This window comes from Elephantulus edwardii, unplaced genomic scaffold (genome assembly GCF_000299155.1).
Source record: "Elephantulus edwardii isolate Elephantulus edwardi_28Jun2011 unplaced genomic scaffold, EleEdw1.0 scaffold00212, whole genome shotgun sequence".
Lineage (NCBI taxonomy): Eukaryota > Metazoa > Chordata > Mammalia > Macroscelidea > Macroscelididae > Elephantulus > Elephantulus edwardii.
The window spans coordinates 504005-515384 of NW_006399962.1; positions in this window are offsets into that span (position 1 = coordinate 504005).

Below are 11380 nucleotides of genomic sequence, written 5' to 3' on the forward strand. Positions count from 1 at the left end.
ACATTTTTCCTACTTTATTTTTGTCAGGATGTTCTGCTAAAATTTTTCCACTCTGGTTGACTGTGCTGGTGGTTGAAGTATCCAAGGCATAGCAACCAGCATGAGAGCAACATGCACGCTACCACAACGCAATAAACTGATGAGTAGTGGCCTTGAATATAGATTACAAACATGTTTGTGGGAAAAGAAATGATTCTACTCTGCTTGGCATTGTTGGGTAAATTATTCTCTTCCATGATTTAGTTTTAGAGGACTTGCAACATATAAAGAAAATATTGACATTTCACCCAACTTGTCGCAGGAGAAGAAAGGTACAGAGCAGCCATCCAAGAGACTCAGCTGGGAAGGGTCCAGGGTGCTGTTTCCCTCAAGCTGTCTACAAAAATTCTGTAGGCTAAAAGGGAAGTTATCCCTCCCACCCACCATCAGGAGAAGACAGCAATGCCACACCTTTCTGGAGACTCAAGGAGGGGGGTCCAGGGCACTGTTTACATCCAGCTGGCCTCAAAACCTCTGTTTGCTAAAGGTAAAAGTTGTCCCTCCCCCCAGCCACAGAAGAAACAAATAAGCAGTGATCACCACCAAGATTTTGCTACACTACTAGCAGACACCACCATTGAGAATACATTGGAGCAGCAACCACCTACTCTTGGGGAAGGAAGTGTCCTAAGCAAGAGTTCTAGGAAGTTCCCAGCTCTTCTTATAAGCAAGTAGCCAGAACTGAAAGCACCTTTGTTGAGAAACTGTCACTTCCCTAAGCTTCTGTCTGTTCAGGGGGAATAGCTCCCTCCCAACCAGCCCAGGGAAAGGGGCAGGTATGTGGTCATTAGCAACTAGTGAGGCTGAACATAAAAATCCCATATGACCTAGCTATGTCACTGCTAGGAATATATCCATGGAAATTAGAACTGGAAAAGCAATGGATATATGTACACCGATGTTCACAGCAGTGTTATTCACAACAGCAAAAAAAATGGACACAGCCCAAACGTCCATTTACAAAAGAATGGATTGAGAAATCATGGTATCTTCACACAATGCAATACTATAAAGCACTAAGGAACAATTTTGTAAAATACTGTATAACATGGGAGAGTCTCAAGAGAATTATGCTGAATGAACTAACTAGGTCTCATAAGGACAAACACTGCATAAAACCACAATTGTGCTAACAGGATGTACATTATTGTCCAAACGGGGAAGGCAAAAAGAGATGGAGGGAGGAGAGGGGTTGAAATTACTAGGATAGCAGAATTTAGTAGGCAGATGAGGGGCGAATGGTTAGGAAAGTTTCAATGAGGACTTGAGAAGATAGGGTAATACTAGGCATTGATCAATGATAAGTTTTTATATTAAATACAATGTTTATGAATGAAACACAATGTAAATGAAAGATTGTATAAATCAAGGTATAAATGAATGAAAAATAAAAAATTAAATGTAAACACAAGTTTTAAAAAAAAAGATTATTATCTTGACCGATAGTCAAAAGCCTTGGCCAGGACTCTAGCAGTAAGTAATGCCTGTGATCCTAGGCAGATCACTCTCAAGCCTGTTTTTTCAGCTGTAAAATAAAAGGCCTAGGATAAAGTGATTTTCAGGACTGTTCACTTGTAAATTCTACATTTAAACTTGTGCTGATCATCAGAATTTGAAGGTAAGAATATAAATGAGAAAGCACACTATTTCCTTTGTAATTTATATGCTATTTTATGCTGCCGAGTTGTGAATATATTTGACATAAGGTGAAATGAATGGATATTAATGTGACTACATTAAAAAGTCTTTCCTATTTCCCAAGAATTGGGTAGGTGGAGAAAAGGACAAATCAAAATACCTCTCTACATAAAAAGGAAAAAAAAAATACCTCTCTAATCTGTCATTTTTCAAAAGGTTCTGATTTTATTAATTTAAAAAGCTAGAAAGAGCATCAGCGTATCCTCCAAAAACGAACAGTTTGGACAAATTCTTAGTTTGGAAAATATTTTGTTTCTATTCAAAAGCAAACTTGTTTGGTAAATAATATATTCTTAGGTCCAGCATTGTTGTAATTGTAAATGACTTTTTATTTAAAATATTGCTTCTTGGATGAAGTTTTGCAATCTGTCATGCAGAGATAAAAAGAGTCATTTTCTAAACTAGTTCCTTTTCATTATTGTTATCTGTGACAGAAGCACAAAATGATGAACGGTGAAATGAGCAGGAGAAGGAGATGCCTCCTATGGCATCAACACTGGTTCCCCTTGTATCCTGGCCTATCTCAATCTTTCTTTCATTCTCCCTTAGGGACACAAAATCAATTTGTTGCCACCACCTCGGTAATCGTTGTACTACTCCTCCACTTTAGAAATTTCAGTGAGATCATTATTCTGACTAGGAACCCTCATATTCTGCAGTTTTCTTTAGTTTTTTAGTTCCTCACAACTTCTGCACAAAACTTCCTTGTGTCTTGCTTAAAAGCCACACAATCATAGGTGGCATCTCATTTCCCTTTATAATTACTTAATACTAGTTAAAGAGCATAACAAGTGTAATTAAAACAATTCTGTAATTTTTTTTTCATTTTATAGCTATGTGTTCGTCATTCCCACACCAAAATAAAGAATCATTGTAATTTAAAGTTTGACAAGTAAATGAGTTAATGAACTCACTAGCTGAAATTTTAAAAAACCAACTACAAGCACTTTATGTGCAGTTTAATAATCTCCCCCCAAAATTTCAAGATAATTTAGAATGGTTTAATTTAGAATCAAATATAAAAGACAAAAATCATTGTTGCTAGACATTATGAAAAGTAAATCTGACTATAATGCCCGATTTTTAGTAGTGACTATATAATTTAAATCTTACATTTCTGGTTTGCCATTTAACCTGTCTGTGTCTTGTATCCCCAAAGAAAATACAAGATCCTTGTAAGTTTGTTATTGCATATTGCCAAGTCAGAATCAACCCATCTATGACCCCCCCAGTGGATTTTCAGAGGTGGTAAATTGCACAAGAGGAGATTGCTCATCTTACTCCCACAGAGCAGCTGCTGGATTCTGAAATGCAAACTTTGGAGCTTACAGTAAAATTCATTACTAATAAGCTTTCAAAGCATCCTTGGTATCAGAAGTCAAGAGATTAAGGGATTTATTGCACTGAAAAAGTATGTAGTCAGGGACCTTCCCAAATTATTGAAGAGCAATGATAGTGATTTGAGGACCAAGGTGCATCTGATTCAAATCATGGCTTTTTTAAATCACTTGCTATGCATCTGAAAGCTGAACAACTAAGAAAAATTCATTCTTTTGAGGCCTACTATTAAAGAACAGTATAGAATAAGCCATGAACTGTCAACAGGACAAATAGGTATGTCCTAGAGAAAATGAAACCGAGTGCTCCTTGAAGGCAAAGATAACAAATTTTCATTTCACATACTTTGGGCATGTTGTAAGAAGAGGTCATTCCTTGGAGAGGGACATCATGCTCGGAAAAGGGAGGCTCAGCTAAAAAGAGGAAGGTCCTAGACCAGATGGACTGACTTAATGACTGCAGCAATGGGCTCAAATATATCAGAACCGCTAAGAATGGCACAAGATAGGACAAGGTTTAGATCTCTATGAGTAGTACCTGATTTGACTGCACCTAACAACAACAAAAACAATTTTTCATTTTAGAATGTCACTCAATTTAAAGAATTTAGAACATTTCTAATAGTTACTTAAAAAACTATTTATGACCTAGATAACCTTTAATTAAATAATTATTTATGAAGAGAAGACTTCCTTCACAGCTGATTTTAGCACAAATTCAGGCTTGATTCTGTTCCTGTCTGATGCCCTATTATAGATTTGCAACTAATGCACATATAAGTCAAGATATTGCTTTTTAGAGGAAATGTATAAATATATATTTTTAGATTCCTATTTGAGAATTTGTCAATACAAAGAAATAAAGTACGTTCGTCTTTGTATCTTAAAAAGAAAAAAAAAAGAAAAATCCATACCCTTCCCCACCCAGGGCTTTCTCCACAACTGTAGTGCTGTATATAACTCATTAACTGGGCAGGGAGTGATATCAATGGTGCAACAGGATTTTGAGGCCATGGACAGTACAAAAGCGGATCAAAGCAAGGATTGTAGAAAGCAAAGATCAGGGAGTAGTCCTGAGATAAGAACTTCTGATAAGAGAGGAATGGAGCTAGTAAGCCAAGAGTCAAGTCAAAAATTGTTGTTTGTTGCTGTCAAGTCTACTCTAACTCACAGCACTATGATCATACAACAGGAGAAAACTGTTCCCTGGTCCTGCACCAAGTTCATGATCATTGGTACCCTCAAAGTCATTGTTATGTCTACTATGCATTTTGAGTGCCTTTCAACCAACTTAGGATTTCACTGTCCAGCACTACACTATGTAATATTCTCTTGTGACTTCTATGGGTTTCAATGGCTAACTTTAGAAGTAAACAACTAGGCATTGATTCTTGTCTACCACAAGATAGGTGCTTTGCTGGTATTTGACATGCCAGTTGTTTATTTTCCAGCATCACAACAGCATGTAAACTACCACAGTAGCATAGACTTACAGGTAGTGGAAACTAAGAATGGCCCCTTAGAAAAATAGCCAGGAAAAAACCAAGAAATGTGGAAATACCCAAAGGGAAACTCCTTCATCTCATGGATGATGCTGTTTGTTGTCATTAGACATATCCAGTTCAAACCAATTCATCAGACCCCATGTCCAATAGATGGAAACACTGCTCAGTCTTATACCATCTTCACAATCTCTTCCAATTTTTAATCCATTGTTATCTACTATGTTAGTTCATGTCGCTGAAGATCTTGCTCTATTTTGCTCTTCCTCTACTTTGCCAAATATGATGCCTTTCCAGAGACTGGCCCATCCTGATAATGTATTCAAAGAGACAAATCTCACTATCCTAGCTTCTAAGAACCACCCTTGCTACATTTCTTCCAAGACAGTTTTGGTTTTTGTTAATTCATGGCATATTCAACATCCTTAGCCAATATCACAATTCAAAGGCTTCAATTCATTTTCAATCGTCCTTATTCATAGGCCAACTTTTACATGCATATGAAACAATTGAAAGGAACATAACTTGAGTCAAAAGTTATATTCTTGCTCTCTAGCACTATTAAAGAGGTCCTTTGCCCCAGATGTCCCCAATGCAAAATATCATTTGATTTCTTGACTGATTCCTCCATGGGTTTTGGTTATAGATCCAAGTAAAAGCAAATCTTTGACAACTTCAATCTTTTTTCCATTTGTCAGAAAGCTTTTCGACTATAGTCTTAATAATCTTTTATTTCCTGGGAAAGCAGTTTCTGTTCAAAGAGTCCTTTATAAGCATCAACGTGTTTTTGAAAAGATAAAGAGCATGTTGTCGCTGTTGTGTGCCAAGGACTTGAAGCTGATTTGTAACTGACCCTCCAGCCCCCCGCCCGCCTCCATGAGCTGTTTCGGCAACAGAAAGATGGAGGACCAGCACAATGATGAAAATGTGCAGCAGGAGGCCAGCAAGAAGATCTAGAAGCAGCTGCAGAAAGACAAGCAGGTCTACCGGGCCATGCACAGCCTGTTGCTGCTGGGTGCTGGAGAATCTGGTAATAGCACTATTGTGAAGCAGATGGGGATCCTGCATGTTAATGGGCTTAAAGGAGAAGACTATTATTTCTAGATGGTAACTACAGTTTCTCATCCCCCCTGCTATGTCCAATCCCACTTTGCATGCTGGAATTGCTCCACCTTAGGATCTTCTAATAAGGATACTATTCTGTTATGGGGAAGGGGGAGGAGAAGGAGGGCGGGGACCCATTGCCTACCTGCTACCTGACACCTCACCTTTGATAAGAACTCTGTCAGTCAAGCACAAAAGTATCGGGATCCTCTAATTGGCAAAATGTGTAACTACCACCCATAATACTGGTAGCTGCATAAACACAGTGACAGCTGCACCAGAAGTTGGCATCTAAGGAACAGTGACTCTTAAGTAGCTGCCTGTCTTCTCTGTCTTATACCTACCTGCTGCTCTGTCTGTGAACTTGTTCTTCAGCCTGAGTCTTAACAACAGTATTACAATGATAAATAAAAACTACTTCACATGCCTCAGGGGGAAAAAATTGCAGATAGGAGAGTGTCCATCATTCACCTACAGAGCAGCTGGCTGAATTTGCACTCTGTGCTTTTGGATTGGCAGCATATCTTCATGCTCCTAGGCCGCTAGAGTTCACAATTTAAAAACAAACAAAATCAACCCAATAAACGTAGCAATGGCGAATCATTGCATTTTCCATTGCTACCTATTCTGCCTGTTTTATGACTATATTTTCTTTTGAAGACATAAGACCTGCATGGAAAGCAATAACAAATCATATGTCTGTTTAAGTGCCAAGTAAATGTTAAATAAATAAGCACAATGATATTTTATAGTTGGCAAATGTCTCATCCAAAAATGGCAACCCACTCTCTCTTTGCATTTAACCACCAAAGGAGTCTGTCTTACAAGTGTCATTTAGCAAACAGCTCCTTGCTTTGAGATTTACAAAGAAAATAAGGCTTCCTTTCAAATACACCTGTCCTTTCAAATATGGCTCTTCCTCAAAAATCAATCCTAAAATTCTACAATTCGTATGAATGTTTTTTACCTATCTATAAGCCCATTTATTTAAATGTCCCACCTACTTTCCAGGATACGTGAAAACTCTTTCCAAGTTTTGACACCTAATTTATCAGGGGAATTTTCCATCATTAAGAAGATGGGTTTTAAAGCTATCTTTACCTACCAGCAATGACAGAGGTTGAAGATTTATGAATCAAGGCTAAAATGTAGTGAAACAGGAAACAATGATGTGACCTCTAGTAATCCAAGAATCCAGAGAAAGGTTTGATTGCTGAACATTTTGTTCATCACTTGCAAAATTTAAAAAAAAAAAAAATCAGTACAACTTCTCTTACATTAGGCACCTGAGTTTTGTGGTTTGCCAGAATGGTTAACCGGCATTTCTTAAAATATTTTGTTTGAAAGGGAATCCATGGAGGTTGTTCTCATAAGACAAAGGCACCACCTCTCTGGCTGTTCAAATCCGCCCGTAGCTCTGACAGGATAAAGACAAGCACTCTCCTCTCATGGGATTTATAAGTGAAAACCTGCTGGAGGATCCCTATGAGTTAGCTCCACCTCAATGGCAGTAAGTCTGAATTGATTGTTGTTTGTTATTGTTGTTTAAAAAAGTACATTTTCCCCTAAGCCATTTTTAGCAGCATTTTGTGTTTTGAAATGACCTTAAAACTCATTGCCTCCGAGTTTGAATTGACTCATACCTAACTCTTCGGCATATTTTCAAAGGTTGTCAGTCACATAGCAGGAGATTGCCTGTTTTTCTGTCTTGGAGAAGCTTATGGATTTGAACTGCCATCTTTAAGTTAATAGAGCAACTCTTTACACCTCTAGGCCATCAGAGCTCCCTGAGTGCAACTAAATCAATATTTTCCATATATTTCTTTGCCATGCTTTCTTGTCAAACTTGACAGTTAAAAACTTGTGTAGGCTAAGTATGAGAAATACATATATATATAAGCAAGCAAATATACAAGTTTGTATATCATGAATAACGGACAATTCTTGTTTACAAGAAGTTTACTTTTGCAGAAACACGACTTTAAGTTATTTGTTGTCAGTATATAATTGAGAATTTTACCCTGACAATCTAAAGGACAAGAAGAGGGAAGAGCACTTTTGGGGATGAGTAGCTACTGTATCATATTTATGAACTAAACAAACAAATGAAAAGCCAACAGGCTCCTATCAACACATGGCTACTTACTGAGTAGAATATAATTGTGCTCTCTAGGGTTTTCAACAGCTAACGTGTAGATCATTTGGCCTTTGTTTCAAATGCCTCTGGGCATATTAAAAAACTACAATATTTTGAGGTAGGAGTTAAGTGCATAAACTGTTTGTACCATCCAGGTACTCCTCATATAGGTAGACCTATACTCCTTGTATAGGTAGACCTAATTTAGTGGAAATTTGCCTAACAGGATTCTTAGCCTACATTAGTGGACATAATATGTTAATAGGATGGTTTCTGACTCTGCCTTTGATGGGATATGGGTGAGATGGAAGAAAGATTTAATGACTGTATAAAAGCATCCTGGCCTCCATATTTCTATTGAATGAGAGATTCCATCTCATCTCAAACCCCATACAGAAGATATTCTTCCCACCAAAGAATAAAACTCCACAATGGTCGGAGCCCAGGGAAGGTCACACATGAAGTAGAAGAGGACAAAATCCTGACCCCCGGGCTTAAGAGAGTGGCAGGCATCACTAAGAATGTCCAGAAAGCCAATCCCTCTGTAATAAAATTCCAATGAAAACAATATTGTGTCTAGTACAGGAGGGAAGCAAAACTCTCTTAGCAATACCATAAAAAGATTTTGCTGTGGGCAGAGGAGAGAATAAAGATTCAAAGTCAGAAGAGGGTGATACAAATTAATTATAGTGATTAATTAGAATCAAAATGCCTGGTACCCAAAGATTGATATTTCCCTCTGTATACTGTTCATGATGCTTAGGGATTTCTATAGTATTTACTCAACATGGGCATAACTTTCTCATATGAATTGCTGCTATAATCAAGTCTTGTTCCCAAGTAAATGAAATTCTTTCATTAAGTTCATTTTTGTCTGATTAGTTTGTCAACTTGACCTCCATAGAAAAAAAGTCCAATTTCAGGTACAGACTTTGTGCATTGTAAGTATCAGTGTCCTAGCTAATACCAACTGATACTTTAGTAATATTTATATTTCCACCTTCAACTTTATTACTGGTCAATTTAACCAGTGGCTGTCTTTCTTATTATGAGTAAATTCTACAATATTAATGAAAGAAGGAAAAATGGTAACATTTAACTCTGCCTATTTGTTTCCTTCCAGAAATATTTTTTCATAAATTTATTGTACTTTGATAGGTTATTGTTGTTGTTGTTGTGTACTATGGCATTGGAATAGATCCATAGCCGACCCTCTGGTGAGTCTTCAGGGTCAGTTAATCACATGGGAAGAGACTGCCCATCCTTCTCAGGTGAAGCAGCTGATGGCCTCAAAACTCGTGCCTTAGGGATTACAGTGCAGCTTCCTGCAACCAGAGCTGAAAGTGGACTTCACCGCAGAAAATAGGAAAGGTCTTCCTTGTTTGATACACTTCTTCCAACTCAGTCAGAAAACCACCATAAAAACATGAAAGAACTTCTATCTCTCTGCATGTATGTGTATACATACAAACTCCTATATCAGTGGAAATATCATTAATATCTACCAATATAAATGATTAAAAAAGAATGTTTTTATTTAGAACTAAGTAGTAGACATATTACTTGTAATATTTGACATGATAGGAAATCAATCAATGAGTTGGAGCCTTGCTAGGTCCCTGAGCATCCTGTGAAATATGATATTTCATAAATAATGCATGAACAGAAAAACAGGGAAATCTGAAAGCAAATAATTTTAAGGCCTACAACACCCACTCTGATAATTTAATCTCCATATCTGAAGAATTCAGTCCATTGCTTGCAGCTGGCAAAGAGAGATTCAGGACATCCCATAATAATCTATGTGTATGTGGTTTGAGTTTCCCAGAGAAGTTATTAATTGAGAAAAGCATAAACTGTGGAGTCAAACTCTCTTCTAAGGAAATTCTCACTTTTCTTGGATGAATGCCAGGGAATTTGTAGAAGGGATGATTAATTATGTGGTTTCCCCAGTCCTATAATAATCTAATGCTGTTGCTGCTGCTGCTGCTTCCTGCGTTGGCTTTGAACTTTTAACAAAGGCACTGGCACCAAAAGTTATTAGAAGTTTCCTCCTCAGTTAAAAATTTGTCATATAAATGAAGAAATAGACAAGTACCGCAATCCAATATTAATCAAAGATGCTAGCCCTTTAGAAGCTGATTTTAGGTGATTTTCAAGAATTCATTAATAAAGAATGTTGAAGAAAAGTGCACCAACTGATGACATGGTTTCAAGTTTCAAAGATCTACAACTTATTTATTTTTAGAGCAATGAGACCATCTGTAACCTTTGAAATTGCTATGTACCAAACAGAGGGAGCTCTAGAATTTCTATAAAGAAGAGCCTCAGGCAGCAATCTGTTGGAATGAAGCACTGGAAATTCTTTTGATAACACATTTTCATAGGATCATCATTCCATTCCTCAAATTGCAAATTTATTGAGTATAGGCTGGAAGAAGCAGAGATTGGTAGTGATATGAAACACTAAACTTTCTCATTGTTGTTTCTATTATGCATTCTGGTTTATTTTCCATGAACCAAGGTGTAAATTTTACTGGGACATCACAATTTCTATCTGAGCTTTCCAGGCTTCTCGTCTTTATAAGCCATTTCAACCTGATCAGAGCCAGGGCAGTGTAGGAATCAAGAGCTAGATGTCTAATCAGTGGTTTAGAGTTTAAATCATGAATTTATCAAGTGTGTGTCTCTGGGCAAATTAAGCAACTTTCTTATCTCTCAATATGCTTATCTAGAAAATGGGGAAATTCACAGTATTTTCTTTATTGAATGATTGTCTAGATTAAACATCTGATAAATGGTAAACTCCATATAAATGTTGTTATGCACTGTCAAGTCTCAACTGACTCATAGCTGACCCTCCAGTGAATTTTCAGAGATAAGAAATTGCATGGGAGAATATTGCCCATCTTTCTCCTAAAGAGCAACTGGTGGATTCTAACCACTTGCCTTTGTGTAGGCTACACTACTCCCTAACTCTAAGCCACCAGAGCTTCCTATAGAAACAGTAACTATTACTTTCTACACGCTGAGGCTTCATGTTTCCCAAACAGAGCTAAACTTCTAAATGAAAATGAATGGTGCAATGAGAGAAGCATTTTGTCTTGACATAATGGTTCTTCATGTTAATCATTCTTAAATGAACATAAATAACCGCTAAGGAACATATAATAAAATATAGCTTAAAATCCAATGCCTTCCATGCATTGATGAGACAAGACAGAACGTATCTTGTTTATTTCTATAATCCTAATAAAAAATGGAAATTCTTTATATAAGGTTTGTATATAATGTCAACAAATTATCACCAAAAAGAAAATTTATCATAAAGTATCAAAACAAGAAAAATGTACTGCCTCACAGTTTTAGAGGGCAGAAGTCCAAAATCAAGATGTGGGCACTCTTACAAGGCTCTAGGGAAAGACCCTTCCTTGTCTTATCTTAACTTCTTGTTGGTGCCATAGACTTTATTACAACTCATAGTAGCTCTATTAACAACTGGTCTGAATCCTTAGGTTCACTTGACTTCTGCTTTGGTCAATATAATACCTGCCTCCATTTTT